Below are 10990 nucleotides of genomic sequence, written 5' to 3'. Positions count from 1 at the left end.
CAAGAGCTTGGGAATCAAATAAATGACTCCAAATTCATTTCTGCTGTGTTGATTCATTAAGTAATTCATGGAGAAGTGAGAATAAAGATTTACAGTAGTGTCTAGAGTTCCTGCCTGGGATTCCTCTTCATGATAGGCTTTAAACTGTGATGAAATAACTCTTTGCTCCCTTCCTTGCTTTTGGTGAGTATTTTCTCACACCAGCAGAGTAGCAAATTAATCTATGTATATGGACTTTGGTGTGTTCTTTTGTTTGTTGTTGTGAAGCAGGGACTGGATATGGACTCCTGCCTGGTTGAGAACTCCAGTCCTACAAGCATCTTCAGTTCCAAGGTTCCAGGCTACTGCAACTATAATGCATGTGTCTCTAAAAATATGATTTGTTCACAATATAAGCACTGTGAGATGTTTCAATTGATTAGTATTTGAAGTTGTACTACTGAGCTATAGTTACAAAAACAGCAGAAATGGCAGAAAAAGAGAGACTGTGATGAATGGCATGGAATTGAACATTCAGACATAAATCCACACACCTATGAACTCCTACAAGCAGCTCAAAATACATAGTGTAAAAATGACAGTATCTTCAACAAACTGTGCTGGTCAAACTTATTTCATGCCTGTAGAAGAATCCAAACTGATCCATGCTTATCACACAGCACAAATGTCAACTCCAAATGGATCAAAGGGGTCAATATAAAAACATACAAATGCCCTGATAGATGAGAAAATATAACCCTGAGCTCCTTGACAAAGAAAAACTCTCTGAAGAGAAAAACATTAGCACACACTCTATAAATAAAAAAATAAAGAAAAAGATTGGACCTCATAAAACTGTAAGGCTTCTGCACAGCAAAGGACAACATCATTAAGACAAAGTAACAGCCTATAGAATGAGACAAGTTTCTTTTTATCAACTACACACCTGTTACGGGGATAATATCCAAAACATGTAAGAAAAACTAAAAACTAGAGATCAGATAAACAAATAATCCACCGGAAAAATTGGTTAGAGGTCTAAATAGAAGTTTCCACAGAGAAACTCAAGTGGCTGAGAAACACTTGAAAAACTATTCAACATCCTTAGTTATCAAGGACATGCCAATCCAAACAATTTACAGATTTCATCTTACATCATCACAATGACTTAGGTCAATAAAACAAGTGACAGCTCCTGCTGGCAAGGATTTGGAACAGGGGAACATCCTCCATTGCTGGGAGGAGTGTAAATTTGTCCGGGCACTATAGACTCCAGTATGGAAGGTTCTCAGGAAGATGTATTGCGGTAATCTAATTAACTCAAGATCCAGCTACACCAATCTTGGAATATACCCACAAATTGTCACATCGCACTAAAGAGATGCTTGCTGAACCATGTTTATCCAGGTAGACTGTGTCTTCTTCATTCTCTGTGGAAGTCTTACTTTCTTTGCCCTGAAAGAGACACAAATAGGTCAGAGAGAGTCTAACATCACAGGACCTTCCTGGACAAAGTAGGGAAGAGAATCCCTGATACCTGCTGGGTGGCTGCACTGAGAGGTTAGAGGCACCATGTTGGAACACCAAGGGCTCTCATGATGGTGACTACAGAGCCAAAGTAAGCAGAGATGAGACACAAAGGCAGGAGAAGGTTTCCTAATTGCAGCAGGTAAGGAGAGCCTGGGAATTGAGTGGAAGACAGTGTCTTCCTGGAACATAGAAACTACGGGGATTTTATGCAGGGGCATCTACATATTTTGAGATGTGAGTCAATTCTGGAAGATGCTCATTGAGGGACTATATGACACTTTTAAAAGTTCAAGGTCATGTATCTCATGCTTTTTAGTGTTCAATGAGAGAAGACTATGGGAGAGAAATAACCACGTTGACTGTATCAGTCATGGCACCTAAAATGTAACTTGACACTGCCTGACTAGAGACACATGCTTAAGATCACACTAATGCTCCTTGGAGTGGTCAAGGACATGAGAGAAGAATATCAAGATTACAAATGCCATATGATCGACTGGACAACTCTGCTGATGTCCATGCCATTATTTCCTCCCCTTGTGTTGACTTGTGTTTCTATAAATCTGAAGTTAAATAAACCCTGCCTCCTGTAAGTAGATCTTTGCTAACTATTAGACCACACATGAGAAAAATTAGTAGTAGAGTGGCCGGATACAAGAATGTGAGAGAATAGCCGGGCGTGGTGGCGCACGCCTTTAATCCCAGCACTCGGGAGGCAGAGGCAGGCGGATCTTTGTGAGTTCGAGGCCAGCCTGGGCTACCAAGTGAGCTCCAGGAAAGGCGCAAAGCTACACAGAGAAACCCTGTCTCGAAAAAAAAAAAAAAAAAAAAAAAAGAATGTGAGAGAAAAAAAATTAAAAATCACTATGTATTTTGCCAAGCCTTGATTGGACCATTGCATGTGACATCACATGGAATCCAAGTGATGTAAGCTAGATATCAGCCAATAAAAGGGCGCCACCTAGGGCTGGGTTTGTGTTTGTACTTCAGAGAAGCAGTTGGTTCTCTGAAGAGCAGTTGGATTCAGTTGTATCTGCTAGATTTGGACTTTTCAAAACCTGTAGGATTCTCAACTTAGTGAGTACATTTCCCAAGTTTTCAGTTTTTGTTTTTATATATTAGTATTTGTTCATTGCTTTCTTGACATCATTGTTTTGGGTTTTGATTTTTGCCTGTAAGTTCTTTATCCTCATTTCACCTCATTTTCTTTTTATTAACTTCTTTTCTTTGTCATTTTTGCCTTTGTTCTTGTGTAATTTACACACAGAGTGGTATAGAGTATCTCTATGGCATGAGGAATTTTATCAAGACTTCCCAATCTGCCTATGTTGCATACGTTGATCATATTTACATGATCTATTTCATTTACCCACACGTCGATTGTAACAAGTACTTCCTAATGATCTAAGGTTCTTCCCTCTGTATGTTTAGGACCCCTAGGAAAAAAAATGTGACACTTGTGTTTGTGGAACTGGAATATTTCAAGTAACACTTTGACTTGTTGCAAATGTGTTCCTGAAAACGGCATTTCGTTTTTGTTTTGTTTTGTTTTGTTTTGTTTTTTTTGATGTCTGATTATAGGACTTACCTCAATGTTGTGTGTGTTCTCTGCTTTGTGTCAATTTGTATGTGTGGACGATTCCCCCTTGTTCTGCCTGCCAAGTGGTGGGATTAAAGGCATGTGCCACCACCACCTAGCTGTATTTTCTACATTTCATGAGAGGAGGGATGGAATTGCCAGAGCTTACAGAAGGACAGTGATGCTAGGACAGATCTTCCTTTCAGACAAAAGTTCATTAGTAACGATGGACTAGACACTCATTGGGTGTCTGAAGGGGTTTTATTCCCACCAGACAAAGTATGTCTCCATGAACTTCATGGTTTCTGAGGGGAAAGGAATTGCTTCAATAGCAAGAAGCAGGCTTGGTTAACATGAGAACTATGCTTCATGACAGAGCATGGGTCTTGAATTTAGGCTACTTGGGACACTCATTGATTGTATTCATGGTGTTGGTGGGGGAGATATGGTCAATGTATGACTTTGTGACAGCAATGTATGTTTGCCTCTTCTGTAAAAATAACAAGAGTGGGGTGGGGAGGGATAGCAGCCCTCTCTGCTAAGGGCATTTGTGCTTAGGGTCAAGAATGTGAACAGAAAAAAAAACCGTTTTAATAATTAATGTAATAATGTAAAGGAAGAATAATTTAAAAAATCACTTTGGTTTTTGCTGAGCCTGATTGGTCCATTGCATGTGACATCACACGGATTCCTTGTGAGGTATGCTAGATCCTAGCCAATCAAAAGGCACTGCCTGAGACTGTGTTTGTCTGTACTTCAGAGAAGCAGTTGGTTGGTGGGAGAGCAGTTGGACTCAGTTGTTTCTCATATACTTGACTTTTTCTCTGACCTGTTGGATCTGGACATAGTGAGTTTAATTCCCAAGTTCTCAGTTTGGGCTTTTGGCAGTTGGCATTTATTTATTTCTTTATGTACATTATTGGTTTGGGTACTAATTTTCCCTGTAATTCCTCTTTCTTCATTTCAAGCTTTTTTCCTTTTATCAATGTCTTTGTCGTTTTTGGCTGTGTTCTTGTGTATTTTACAAATTTAGTGTTATATATTAAATGCATAGGATGAGGAATTTGATCATTATTTTGATATTTGTCTGTACAGTACTTTGGTCATATTTATCTGCTATATTTCACTTCCCAACCCATTGAATTGGGACCATATACACAGGCTATCCCCCTGCCTGCTCATGACCTGGAGTGAACAAAATGTGACACTTGTGTTTATGGAACTTGCTGTATGTAGTAACACTTTCACTAATTCCAGGTTTCCTCCTGAATTAGGCATTCCATTCCACTGATGTCTGATTTAGGACTGACCTCAGTGTGGTGTGTATGCTGTGTTCTTTTGTTGTTGATGAACCTTGAGTGTTTCTGCTTAAAGACGTCTTGATCATGAAGTCTGGTCTTATGAATGTGGTATTGAATTTGATGTGAGCCATTAATTACTCTCATTCAGGATTTTCCAATCTGTCACTCAAGGATATTGCCTGATACTAGGATCTTTTTTAAATGTCTTAAATGGTTTGGCAATTAGGGTAATAATTCTTTTAAGAAATGTGCTTGAAAAAAGTGTGCCCTCCCTAAGTTATATGGTCTACTGAAATACTTGTGGATCAGTGCTGCTAGTTGTTGAGATTGGACAAGTTGATTTCCAGTTTGCTGGTTTTGGCTCCTGGGATTTAGACTTGCTGTTTCATATTTATATTTCTGTTTTTACAGTTTTTCTTTATATTTATTTTTCTTCATACAGTATATCCTGACTGCATCCTCACCTCTCTCCACTGCTCCCAGTTGCCCCTCACCTCCTCTCTGCACCAGATCCACTGTGCTCTGTGTCCCTTTAGAAAAGGGCAGGCTCCAAGGGATAGCAACTGAACACGGAAAGACAAGATGTAATATTATATTAAAATATTTGTTTTTGTTCTAGAAACAATTTGTGCTTAAACTATCAGTTCCCTCGTTAAATGCTACCCAATTTTCATTTTTGAAAATTCAATCTTTTATTTCCATATGTTTTTTCTCTCAAGTATAGAAAACATTTTCAAAATTACTGGACTAAATTTGAATTTTTTTTCATTTTTCTTCATTAACAAATTTTCTACTCACTCTACATACTATCCACAGATCCCACCTCCTACCTCTTCCCACCTCCTTGCCCTTTCTCACAAGCCACCACACATCTCCACATCTCCCAAATCAAGGTCTCCCATGGGGAATTAGCAGAGCCCGGCACACTGAGCCTAGGCAGGTCCAAGCCCCTTCCAACTGCACCAAGGCTGCCCAAGGCGTCACATCACAGGCACCAGATTCCCAATGGCCTGCCCCTTCACCAGGGATGGATGCTGATCCCCCTGCCTGGGTGCCTCCCAAACAGTTTGAACCAAACTACCATTTTCCATATCCAGAGGGCCTAGTCCAGTCCCATGGGAGCTCCAAAGCCAATAGTATACAGATCATGTGCTTCCTGTACTTGTGACCAGTCATCTCTGCATGTCTTTCCATCATGATGTGGATGTCCCCCGACTGCAGAATCCCTCCTCTCTCTCATCGATTGGATTCCCGGAGCTCAGCCTGGTGCCTTGCTGAGGATCTCAGCATCTACCTCCAACTGTCACTGGACAGAGGATCTATGATTACAGCTAGACCAGTCACCAGAGTAGACCAGTCCAGGCACCTCTGGACCACTGCCAACAGTCCAAGGTGGGGTATCCTTATGGATTCCTGAGAGCCCCCCCTCTTCCTATTCCCATGATGTCCTCATCTATCATGGTATCTCCCTCCCTGGCCTCCCACTCTGTCCCTGTTGCGGCTTGACCCTCCCATTTCCCTATGTTCTCATCCTGGACACTTTGCCCTCTACCACCACCAACCCCTCCCCCCCACCAACACCCAGTCCTCTCATATAGATCTCATCCACTGCTCCTTCGCTGTGTCATCCATGTCTCCCACTAAGGGTCTTTTCTTGTTAGATAGCCTCTCTGGAGCTGTGGGTTGCAGTCTGGCCATCCCTTCCCTCACATCTAGTATCTACTTAGGAGTGAGTACATACTATGTTTATCCTTCTAAGTCTGGGTACCTCACTCAGGATGATATTTTCTAGTTCAACCCATTTATCTGCAGACTCATGATGTCATTGTTTTTCTCTGCTGAGTATCCTAGGCTTTTTGTTTTTCCATGTAAAGTTAAGTATTGTTATTTCCACGTCTGTGAAGAATTGTGTTAGGATTTTGATGGCGAATGCATGGAATCTGTAGCTTGCTTTTGGTAAGATTGCCATTTTTACTATGTTAATTCTACTTATCCATGAGCATGGGAGATCTTTGCATTTTCTGATATCTTCTTCGATTTCTTTCTTCAGAGACTTAAATTTTTTAACATTACAGAGCTTTCACTTGCTTAGTTAGAGTTAGCCCAAGGTATTTTATATCATATGTGGCTATTGTAAAAGGTGATGTTTCTCTGAATTCTTTCTCAGCCCATTTATCATTTGTATATAGGAGGGCTACCAATTTTTTTGAGTTAATCTTGTATCCTGCCCCCTTACTGAAGCAGTTTATCAGCTGTAGGAGTTCCCTGGTAGAATTTTTGGGGTCACTTATGTATACTATAATATAGTCTTCAAGTAGTAAAAGTCTGACTTATTCCTTTCCAATTTGTATCCCCTTGACCTCCTTTTGTTTTCTTATTGCTCTAGCTAGAACTTCAAATACTATGTTGAATAAGTGTGGGGAGAGTGGACAGCCTTGTCTTGTTCCTGATTTTAGTGGAATTGCTTTGAGTTTTCTCTCCATTTAACTTGATGTTGGCTGTTGGCTTGCTGTAAATTGCCTTTATCATGTTTACGTATGTTCTTTATATTCCTGATCTCTCTAGAACCTTTATCATGAAGGAGTGTTGCATTTTGTCAAAGGCTTTTTCAGCATCCAATGATATGATCATGTGGTTTTTTTCTTTCAATTTGTTTATATGGTGTGTTACCTTGACAGATTTTCATATGTTAAAATATTCTTGCATCCCTGGGATGAAGCCTAGTTGGTCATGGTGGATAATTTTTTTGATGTGTTCCTGGATTCGGTTAGCCAGTATTTTGTTGAGTATTTTTGCATCAATGTTCATGAGGGAGATTGGTCTGTAATTCTCTTTCTTTGTTGCATCTTTGTTTGGTTCGGGTATCAGGGTAACGGTAGCCAAGTATAAAGAATTTGGTAATGTTCCTTCTGTTTCTATTGTGTGGAATAATTGGAAGAGTATTGGTATTATCTCTTCTTTGAAAGTCTGGTAGAATTCTGTGCTGAAGCCATCTGGTCTGGGCTTTTTTTTGGTTGGGAGACTTTTAATGACCATTTCTATTTCCTTAGGGGTTATTGGTCTATTTAAATAGTTTATCTGGTCTTGATTTAACTTTGGTATGGGGTATCTATCCAGAAAATCATCCATTTATTTCAGATTTTCCATTTTTGTGGAGTACAGGTTTTTGAAGTATGATCTGCTGATTCTCTGAATTTCCTCCTTGTCTGTTGTTTTGTCTCCCTTTTTATTTCTGATTTTGTTAATTTGGAATGTCTGTCTCCCAGCTTTTTGGTTAATTTGGGTAAGGGCATGTCTATCTTGTTGATTTTCTCAAAGAACCAACTCTTTGTTTCATTGATTCTTTGTATTGTTCTGTTTGCTTCTATTTTTGTTGATTTCAGCCCTCAATTTGATTATTTCCTGATGTCTGTTTCTCCTGGGTGAATTTGCTTTTTCTTGTTCTAGAGCTTTCAGGTGTGCTGTAAAATCACTAGTATGAGATTTCTCCAACTTCTTTATATGGGCTGTATTCTTTATTGCTATGAATTTTCCTCTTAGCACTGCTTTCATAGTGTCTCATAAGTTTGGTAATGTTATACATTTGTTTTCATTGAATTCTCGGAACACTTTAATTTCTATCTTTATTTCTTCCTTGATCCATTGGTGATTCAATTGGGCATTATTCAGTTTCCATGAAATTGTAGGCTTTCTGTAATTTTTGTTGTTGTTGAAATCTAACTTTAAGCCATGGTGGTCTGATAAGATGCAGGAGGCTATTTCAAATTTTTTTGTATCTGTTGAGATTTTCTTTGTGCCCAAGCATGTGTTCGATTTTGGAGAAGGTTCCATGGGGTGCTGAAAAGAAGCTATATTCTTTTTTGTGAGGGTGGAATATTCTGTCTCTATCTCTTAAGTCCATTTGAGTCAAAATGTCTGTTAGTTCCCTTATTTCTCTGATAAGTTTCTGTCTGGGAGACCTGTCCATTGGTGAGAGTGGGGTGTTGAAGTCTCACATTACTAGTGTATGGGGTTTGATGTGCGATTTAAGCTTTAGTAATGTTTCTTTTATGAATGTAGGTGCCCTTGTATTTGGGGTATAAATATTCAGATTTGAGACTTCATCTTGTTGGATTTTGCCTGTGATAAATATGTAATATTCTTCTTGATCTCTTTCAATTGATTTTAGTTTGAAGTCTATTTTATTAGATATTAGGGTAGCTAAACCAGGTTGCTTCTTAAGTTCATTTGATTGGAAAGTCTTTTCCCAGCCTTTTATTCTGAGGTAGTGTCTGTCTTTGAAGTTGAGGTGTGTTTCATTTTGCAGCAAATGGATGGATTTTGTTTTCGTATCCATTCTGTTTGCCTGTGTCTTTTTATAGGTGAATTGAGACCATTGATTATTAATAGATATTAATGACCAGTTATTGCTAATCCTGTTAGTTTTTGGTGGTAGTGTTGTATGTTTCTTTTCTTTGGTATTTGTTGGTTTGGCACTATCTATTGCCTGAATTTTCATGGCTGTATCTAACTACCTTCGGTTGGATTTTTACTTCATTTGCGCTGTATAGGGCTGGATTTGTGGATAGATATTGTTTAAATCTGATTTTTTTTCGACCACCAATGGTACTTTATTCTGGAAATTTCTATGTATTACATAGGTATTAACATCCTTCCTCTCAGCCCCACACCCCCTGCACATCCAGAAAGATTAAAAAAAAGATGTCCTGTATGAAATCTTCTTACCTAAAGCCCTGAAGAGTGTCCCTGCGTGTGAGTGAGACTCTGGAAGGACTGGCCTTGTGCTCAGGACTGCCAGTCCTTCCCGGGGGCAAATGGTCAGCGCTCCTTCTTCCTCTTCGAGATCCATTTCTCACCAAAAATCATTACACATTAGCATTCCCCACTTGACACCTCCTTAGCAACTTGATTGCTAGATACATTTTTCATTTGGCAAAAATTCAATATGGCTTTGCGTGGGATTTTTAGTGTCAGAAGCGGCGGTGTTGATGCTCAGGCTCTGCGGGGAAAATAGAGAGCATGTGTATTCCTGGAAGAGCACAGGTTGGAGGCTGAAAGGGCTGTGCAGTTACCGCCTCATCAACACCGCCTGCTTCTCAAGTCTGCGACATTGGCCGGAATACAAAAGCCCCCAAGGACGACCCTCTGCATCATGTTCCGGGGTGTTGGAGTAGGTATGCATGACACCGACACAAGGCACACTATGGCATCGGAAGATGGCTTCCTGGGACCATCTTCGAAGACCTGGGTGTGCCCGAGACAGCATCCCTCTACCCAGAAGGGTATGCCTTAAGGATCTTCACGTCATCCACGGGAAGGTCCTGGGAGTTTGTCTCCACCATGCCCACTCGATTCACCATCCCTATGCCCTGGCACACGCGGCCAAAGATGGTGTGTTTGCCGTCCAGGCACTGGGTGGGAGCGAGGGTCACGAAGAACTGGCTGCCATTGGTGTCTGGTCCTGCATTGGCCATCGCGAGGATCCCAGCCCCAGTGAACTTCAGGTCTGGGTGAAGTTCCTCCTCAAACTGTTTGCCATAGATAGATGCGCCGCTTCGACCTGTCCCTGTCGGGTCACCGCCCTGGATCATGAAGTCCTTGATGATCCTGTGGAATTTGGTGTCATTGTAGTAGCCCCAGGGAGTCAGCTCTGCAAAGTTCTTGCAGGTCTTAGGCGCATGCTTCCAGTACAGCTCCAACACAATGACCCCCATGCTAGTCTCCAGGTAGACGTTGGGCGGCTGCCAGGTGTCAGGGGGGATCGCCGCCATGCTGAGCGAAAGTAGCCTAAATCTGGTTTTATCATGGAATATTTTTTTTCCATTCTTTTTGTTTGTTTGTTTTACAACACCATTCAGTTCAACATAATAGCCACAGATTCCTCTGTTCTCCCCTTCTCGCCCCCTCCCTCTCCCCCCAACCCACCCCCCATTCCCACCTCCTCCAGATCAAGGTCTCCCCCGAGGACCGGGATCGACCTGGTAGACTCAGTCCAGGCAGGTCCATTTCCCCCCTCTCCCAGACCGAGCCAACTGTCCCTGCATAAGTCCCAGGATTCAAACAGCCAACTCATGCAATGAGCCCAGGACCCGGCACCAACGCACAGCTGCCTCCCAAACAGATCAAGCCAAATGACTGTCTCACCCATTCAGGGGGCCTGATCCAGTTGGGGGCCCCTCAGCCTTTGGTTCATAGATCCTGTGCTTCCATTCATTTGGTTATTTGTCCCTGTGCTTTATCCAACCTTGGCTTCAACAATTCTCGCTCATATAAACACTCTTCTTTCTCACTAATTAGACTCCCAGTGCTCCACCAGGGGCCCAGCCATGGATGTCTGCATCCAGATTCCTCAGACCTTGGATGGGGTTTATGGCACAACTATCAGGGTGTCTGGTCATCCCATCACCAGAGTAGGTCAGTTCCTGACGTCTCTCGACCATTGCCATGCAGTCTTTTGTGAGGGTATCTTTGTGGATCTCTGTGGGCCTCCCTAGCTCTCTGCTTCCTCCCCTTCTCATGTGGTCTTCATTTACCATGGTCTCCTATTCCTTGTTCTCCCTCTCTTTTCTTGATCCAGCTGGGATCTCCCACTCTCTTTCCC

At 41.4% G+C, this 10990-nt stretch overlaps 1 protein-coding gene and 1 pseudogene across 1 annotated transcript in view; one reads left to right on the top strand and one right to left on the bottom strand.

The window, feature by feature from the left end:
* The first annotated feature begins 3837 nt into the window (after positions 1-3837).
* Positions 3838-10990, top strand: part of LOC107400103 (putative sperm motility kinase W) — a 34613-nt gene continuing 27460 nt past the window's right edge. Inside the window, exon 1 of the mRNA XM_076557605.1 lies at positions 3838-3935. The gene's annotated coding sequence lies outside the window, so the exon portion shown is untranslated. The remainder of the gene's footprint in view (positions 3936-10990) is intronic.
* LOC143269941 (peptidyl-prolyl cis-trans isomerase-like 1 pseudogene) lies at positions 9630-10292 on the bottom strand (annotated as a pseudogene).

Source organism: Peromyscus maniculatus, chromosome 21 (assembly GCF_049852395.1).
Source record: "Peromyscus maniculatus bairdii isolate BWxNUB_F1_BW_parent chromosome 21, HU_Pman_BW_mat_3.1, whole genome shotgun sequence".
Taxonomy (NCBI): Eukaryota; Metazoa; Chordata; class Mammalia; order Rodentia; family Cricetidae; genus Peromyscus; species Peromyscus maniculatus.
The sequence above is the reverse complement of the archived record's forward strand: the minus strand, read 5'-3'. Positions and strand labels throughout refer to the sequence as shown.